The sequence below is a fragment of the Capricornis sumatraensis genome, chromosome 10 (assembly GCF_032405125.1).
Source record: "Capricornis sumatraensis isolate serow.1 chromosome 10, serow.2, whole genome shotgun sequence".
In the NCBI taxonomy this organism is placed as follows: Eukaryota; Metazoa; Chordata; class Mammalia; order Artiodactyla; family Bovidae; genus Capricornis; species Capricornis sumatraensis.
In genome coordinates this window covers 62,847,234-62,854,878 of record NC_091078.1, presented here as the reverse complement: position 1 = coordinate 62,854,878, position 7,645 = coordinate 62,847,234, and positions in this window count along the sequence as shown.

Sequence of the window (7,645 nt, the reverse complement as noted above, 5' to 3'; positions counted from 1 at the left end):
TTGGTTGAATCCCTCACCAGCATCAATTATAATACTAATTGATGTCATTTAGTATTATAGATGTCATTTATTGAGGACTTTCCATTTGCTGCATAACAAACTATCTCCAGACTTAGTAGTTTCACAGCGAGTTATTTTTTTCTCATGATTCTATAGGTTGGCAGGTTAGTTAAGGTCCCAACAGCTCACTTTCATGACTGCATTCAGCTGGGACACTGGATCCCTGGTGCCTCGTGCTCCATGTGGTCTCTTACCAGTTTCCCTAAAGGGTGACATGAGTGGTCCAAGAAAGCAAAAGTGGAAGCTGCCAGGCCTCGTAAGATCTAGGCTTGGAACTGGCCACGTTCAAAGACACATCTGCCACATTCTACTGGTCAAAGCAAGTCAGAAGCCCAACAAGATACTATGGGAAGAGAAATAGATTCCATCTCTTGCTGGGAGGAGTAATGATCCTTACAACGATTAGAACTGCTGGCAACCATTTTGCAGGCAAGCCATCTGATTTGCCACATGTCAAAAATTGTATATTATCTCAATGAATCTTCAACAGGAGCTTGTGAAATAGTCACCATTTTATCTCTCCCCTAGTTTACAATGAAGGAAAATTAGTTCCTGAAAGGTTAAGTATCTTCCTACAAGTAGGTGCCAGATCTAAAACCAGATCTTAACCACCTTTAGAGCTCAAATGCACAACTATCCCTCAATACAATAGTCAGCAGCATTAGAGGAGTTGAACCCCATGTTTTCTCTCCCTTAGGGAAGCGGCTGCTGCTGCTGCTGCTGCTAAGTCGCTCTAGTCGTGTCCGACTCTGTGCGACCCCATAGATGGCAGCCCCCCAGGCTCTGCCGTCCCTGGGATTCTCCAAGCAAGAACACTGGAATGGGTTGCCATTTCCTCCTCCAATGCATGAAAGTTAAAAGTGAAAGTGAAGTTGCTCAGTCGTGTCCGACTCTTTGCGACCCTAGGGAAGCAGGAGAGCATGGTAATGAAGAGTGTAAACTCAGATCAAACTGCCTTGGCTCTAAGTCTCACTAGTTCTGTGACTTTGGGTTAGTTAATTAGGTCTTACGAGACCTGGCAGCTTCCACTTTTGCTTGCCACTTATGTCACTCTTTAGGGAAATTGGTAAGAGAGCACATGGAGAAAGAGGCACCAGGGGGCCAGTGTCCCAGCTGAATGAGTTCATGGACTCCTAGTCTATCATTATTTTTTCATTAATATATAGGATTGTAGACACACCATTTGCTTTCCAGTGAGGTCCCAAAAAGTTTTCTTGGGAAAGATAGAATTTCAGTAGCTTCTTGAGTGAGAAGCAGGAGTAGGGGCATCCTTTTTTTCAATCACATCCCCACAGAAATCCAATTTGCCAAGTGGAATCCTAACAAAATAGGTTGGGAACTATAAAGAAGAAAGGTAGAGAAATGTAAAAAATGAGTAGAGGAAAGAAGTAGAGTAGAAATAGAAATATGAGGGGCTGGTAGAAGAGTAGAAGAACAGGGCTGGTAACAATATCTACTCCACAGTACTGTTACGAGATAATGCATGTAAAGCACTGCCTGGATAGAGTATGTGCTTCATAAAAACTATTTTTGTGATTTTCTGAGTTTATCCTGAATCAGGCAGTTCCACAGTCCCAAGACCATGGTCTCCATGGCTGTTGCTGATCCTGTTTATGTGACTTCATCATCGTTGTCCCCACTGGCCTTTCTTCTAATTCTGCTTTGCCCCTGGACCCATGTTGCTGCTGCAGTGACCACTGTGGAGGGTCCTGCCTCACTGCAGTCCCTCTCTGCTCACTTGTTGCACTTCCAGCTTATTTCTGGAGCTGCTACTTCATACTAGAGATCTGGTGGCAGTCCGTGTTTACCTAGCAACATTTTCCGTTTGTCAGTGCCCTGCTAATTCTTCTGATCACACAAAGGAAGAACCGCTCTCAGAGACTAATTCCAAGGAGTAATTCTGTTAATACCTTGTTTCATCACTATTTAAAAAAGACCCAAGAACATCCCTTTCTAGCAAAGGAGGAGGGAATGGACGTTTCCCCAGTTCAGACCATTTGCCAGATGTTTCCTTTACCAATTCAGTTCCTTTTCAGCTGCCCGTGCTTTGAAAGCACTGCCATGTTTCAGAATGACCACTAGGTGGCAGGAGTGTTCCATTCCCCAGCTCATTTCCTTCTTTCTGCTTGCAATCTCAAATTACAGCCGAGATACAGTTCCTTTCAAAATGAATGAGTTGCTTTTAAATAAACGTAACTTATCCACATGAAGTTCAAAGTGAACAATAAATTTCAAGTATATTGTTTTGAAAATTCACTGTGATATCACTAACTATATCGGAGAATTCTCACAGGAGTTATGTTACTAAAGCGGTTTTATAGCCTTTGGCTTGAGAGGGCGTGGGAAACGTAAATAAATCTCATCTTATTTAGGGTACAGCCAAAGCTGATTGTTTTCCTCTCTAGTTGTTATCACCTGGTCTGTTGGGTTAAGAGTTTATGGACTCCGAGTCTATCATATTTTTTCATTAATATATAGGATTGTAGACACATCATTCACTTTCCAGTGAGGTCCCAAAAGAGTTTCTTGGGGAAGATGGAATTTCAGTAGCTTCTTGAGTGAGAAGCAGGAGTAGGGGCATCCTTTCTTTCAATCACATCCCCACAGGAATCCAACCTGCCAAGTGGAATCCTAACGAAATAGCTTGGGAACTATACAGAAGAAAGGTAGAGAAATGTACAAAATGAGTAGAGGAAAGGCCAGGAATGATGATTAAACCCTTGCCTTACAGTATGGGGAATCAAGAGATACTGTCTACTGCTGATAAAACAAAAAGATGTCTTATGTATCATTTATCACTTATATGACCCATTAAATAACACAGAGAAACAAACTATATTGGATTGTAACTTTAATGGGAGGAGTAGGGAGGGGAGAATAATGTGGTGGGACATTAATAGGCTAAACCTCAAGCACCATAACAGACTTCACAGATAATGTTTAAAATTGGAAAAGCAAGATATAGCACTATAAGCATGTTATTCGGGAACATGCAGGAAATCACTTTGTGAACAAAAGGCAGACGTGCTTAACAGCCCTTGCTTCTATAGAAGAGCAGAGGGAGGGACCCGGCTGGGGACTGGTTGCACTATTTCTAGCTTTCTAACCTGGACACTGTTTTACCCTTAAGAATTGGCAAGGATAGACAGCTATTAGGGTAAAATAGATGTCTATGTTCATGGGAGCAACTACCACTCAGTTGTAATCTGCATCATGATACCTGATACGAATCATTAAATTTAATCATTTGCTTATTTACTTAGGAGTCACTTTAGTTTCCTATAAGACAACTATCAACTGGAAAGAAATTAGAGGTTTCAATTTCCACAAGTAAATGTTATTTATTCAAAACTGGCATTTTCAGGACTTCCCTGGTGGTCCAGCGGCTAAGACTCTGCGCTCCCAATGCAGGGGGCCAGGGTTCAATCCCTGGTCAGAGAACTAGATCCCACATGCTACAACTAAGACCTGAAGCAGTCAAATAAATACATAAAAACAAACAAACAAAAAACCTGGCCTTTTCAAGCAAGGACACACTTAGTCAACATTTTCACAGCAGTTCATTTGTTTCCACGGCAGTTCATTAGCGTTTTTCTGATATAAACTAAAATACTATCACTCTTTGCAATAAATGAGAGTTAAGAACTCTAAAGAGCAAATGTGTCCATTTTTACCTTCTCTGCAGCATTTTAGCCTGAACTCTTGAGCATTCATCCCCCAGCAGAATATGGGCACTTCAGATCAGCAAAATCTGCTCAGCCTTAGCCTTAAACGTCCTGTTTTTACCTTGTTTTCAAACCCACAGTTAATTCATAACTAATAACAGGTCATTCTTCAAAATACACCAGAATCTAATTCTCACCACACTCACATCTAACAGCACTAATATCCTAGTTTGAATCATCATGCTCTCTCACTTGGACCACTGAAATGGCCCAAGGACTGCTTCCATTCCTGCCCTCTACCATTCTCCATACAGATATATGGAAATCAGGTTGATTATATTATTTGCAGCCAAAGATGAAGAAGCTCTATACAGCCAGCAAAAACAAGACTGGGAGCTGACTGTGGCTCAGATCAAGAACTCCTTATTGCCAAATTCACATTTATATTGAAGAAAGTAGGGAAAACCACTAGACCATTCAGGTATGACCTAAATCAAATCCCTTACAATTATACAATGAAAGAGACAAACAGATTCAAGGGATTAGATCTGTTAGACAGAGTGCCTGAAGAGCTATGGACAGAGGTTCGTGTAATCATACAGGAGGCAATAATCAAGACCATCCCCAAGAAAACGAAATGCAAGAAGGCAAAATGGTTGTCTGAGGAGGTCTTACAAATAGCTGTGAAAAGAAGAGAAAGTGAAAGTGAAGTCACTCAGTCGTGTCCGACTCTTTGCGACCCCATTGACTGTAGCCTACCTGGCTCCTCTGTCCATGGGATTTTCCAGGCAAGAGTACTGGAGTGGGTTGCCATTTCCTTCTCCAGGAGAGTTTCCCAACCAAGGGATTGAACCTGAGTCTCCCGCATTGTAGGCAGACGCTTTACCATCTGAGCCACCAGGGAAGCCGAAAAGAAGAAAAGGGAAAGGCAAAGGCAAAAAGAAAAGATATACCCATTTGAATGTAGTGTTCCAAAGAATAGCAAGGAGAGACAAGAAAGCCTTCCTCACTGATCAATGTAAAGAAATAGAGGAAAACAATAGAAGGGGAAAGACTAGAGATCTCCTTAAGAAAATTAGAGATGCCAAGGGAACATTTCATGCAAAGATGGTCACAATAAAGGACAGAAATGGTATGTATCTAAAAGACACAGAAGATATGAAGAAGAGGTGGCAAAAATACACAGAAGAACTATACAAAAAAGATCTTCATGACCCAGATAACCATGATAGGGTGATCACTCACCTAGAGCCAGACATCCTGGAATGCGAAGTCAAGTGGGCCTTAGGAATCATCACTATGAACAAAGCTAGTGGAGGTGATGGAATTCCAGTTGAGCTGTTTCAAATCCTGAAAGATGATGCTGTGAAAGTGCTGCACTCAATATGCCAGCAAATTTGGAAAACTCAGCAGTGGCCACAGGACTAGAAAAGGTCAGTTTTAATTCCAATCCCAAAGAAAGGCAATGCCAAAGAATGCTCAAACTACTGCACAATTGCACTCATCTCACACGCTAGCAAAGTAATGTTCAAAATTCTCCAAGTCAGGCTTCAACAGTACATGAACCATGAACTTCCAGATGTTCAAGCTGGATTTAGAAAAAGCAGAGGAACCAGAGATCAAATTGCCAACATCTGCTGGATCATCAAAAAAGCAAGAGAGTTCCAGAAAAACATTTACTTCTGCTTTATGGACTACGACAAAGCCTTTGACTGTGTGGATCACAACAAACTGTGGAAAATTCTTAAAGAGATGGGGAATACCTGACCACCTGACCTGCCCCCTGAGAAATCTGTAGGCAGATCAAGAAGCAACAGTTAGAACTGGACATGGAACAACAGACTGGTTTCAAATCAGGAAAGGAGTATGTCAAGGCTATATATTGTCACCCTGCTTATTTAATTTACATGCAGAGTACATCACATGAAATGCCAGACTGGATGAAACACAAGCTGGAATCAAGATTTCTGGGAAAAATATCAATAACCTCAGATATGCAGATGATACCACACTTAATGGAGAAAGTGAAGAACTAAAGAGCCTCTTGATGAAAGTGAAAGAGGCGAGTGAAAAGGCTGGCTTAAAACTCAACATTCAGAAAACAAAGATCATGGCATCCGGTCCCATCACTTCATGGCAAATAGATGGGAAAACAATGGAAACAGTGAGAGACTTTATTTTGGGGGGCTCCAAAATCACTGCAGATGGTGATTGCAGCCATGAAATTAAAAGACACTTGCTCCTTGGAAGAAAAGTTATGAGCAATCTAGACAGCATATTTAAAAGTAGAGACATTACTTTGCCAACAAATGTCCGTCTAGTCAAAGCTATGGTTTTTTTCAGTAGTCATGTATGAATGTGAGAGTTGGACTATAAAGAAAGCTGAGCATTGAGGAATTGATGCTTTTGAACTATGGTGTTGGAGAAGACTCTTGACAGTCCCTTGGACTGCATGGAGATCCAACCAGTTCATCCTAAAGGAAACCAGTCCTGAAGTCATTTGAAGGACTGATGCTGAAACTCCAATACTTCTGCCACCTGATTAGAAGAGATTAGAAGAGCTGACTCATTTGAACAGACCCTGATGCTGGGAAAGATTGAAGACGGGAGGTGAAGGGATGATAGAGAATGAGATGGTTGGATGGCATCACCGACTCGATGGACATGAGTTCAAATAAGTTCCAGGAATTGGTGATGGACAGGGAAGCCTGGTGTGCTGCAGTCCATGGGGTTGCAGAGTTGGGCACAACTGAGCAACTGAACTGAACTGAACTGAATCATTTTCCACGTAGTAGCCAGAGTGATTCTCTTAAAATCTACGTCGTGATAATGTGTAAAACATTGGCCTATACAGCATACTCACCCTATCTCATCTTCACCCTCATCCCCTCCTCCCTGGCCATGCTGGCTGGCCTCTTGTCTGGATATTCCTAAACCTTGTTGAACATGTTTCTGTCCTCAGCCTGGCATGCTCTTCACCTAGATATCCAAATGGCTTGCTTTCCTTCAGGCTCTGCTTTGTCACCTTATCTCAGGTTTTCCTGACCACTTGATATTAAGTAGGTTTTCCCCTCCATCCATCTAGCACTCTTCATCTCCCATCTTGCTTAGTTTTTCTCCATAATACTTATCATCATAGGAATGTGATATGTATTTTTCTGTATTGTCTTTTTCATAGAATAGAAGCTCAAAAAAAAATTCATTTCTAGATCCTTAGTTCTTGAGAGTGCACGACATGTTCAAAAGTCTGTTGTTTAAACCACAGCATGACATGTAATGTTCAAAAAAGTCTGTTGTTTAAACCACAGACCTAACAAAACACTGTGAGTAGATACTGTCTTAGGGTAACTTTCCCCATGTATGTGACTTTTTCAAGAGAGATGATTTTTAAAAAGGTATGCATTAAATAACACTGAATCAAGAGGAAAGAATCTTTTCAATTTTAATCCCTCTCGTTAAGTCAAAAGGTCTCACTTTGTGCAATTTTGTCTCTCACACTTGATAATTTGCCCTTCTAAAAAGAGAATGGGCCTTAACATTTACAACCTTTTGTAGGAAACACTATTTGGTCAAAACTTAATAACCTTGCTTTGTTTCCACTGTATTTAAGGGCACCATCTATTTTAATTATGTCTGATAACATGTTAATCTTATTTAAATCCTCTAGGAACTCTTATGAGAGAAGTATCATTTTTGCACATGAGTTTCCCATGAGAGAAAAGTTTCCTTTAAGATAAAATTCACCAATTTAAGCTGCACAATGCAGTGTCTCTTAGCATCGTCACAGTGCTCTGCAACCATCACTATCTAATTCTAGAACATTCTCAACACCCCCAACGAAACCCCATACCCTTTAGCTATCACTTTCTAACCTCCTCATTTCCCCTAGCCCTAAACAACCACTAATCTTTCTGTCTCTA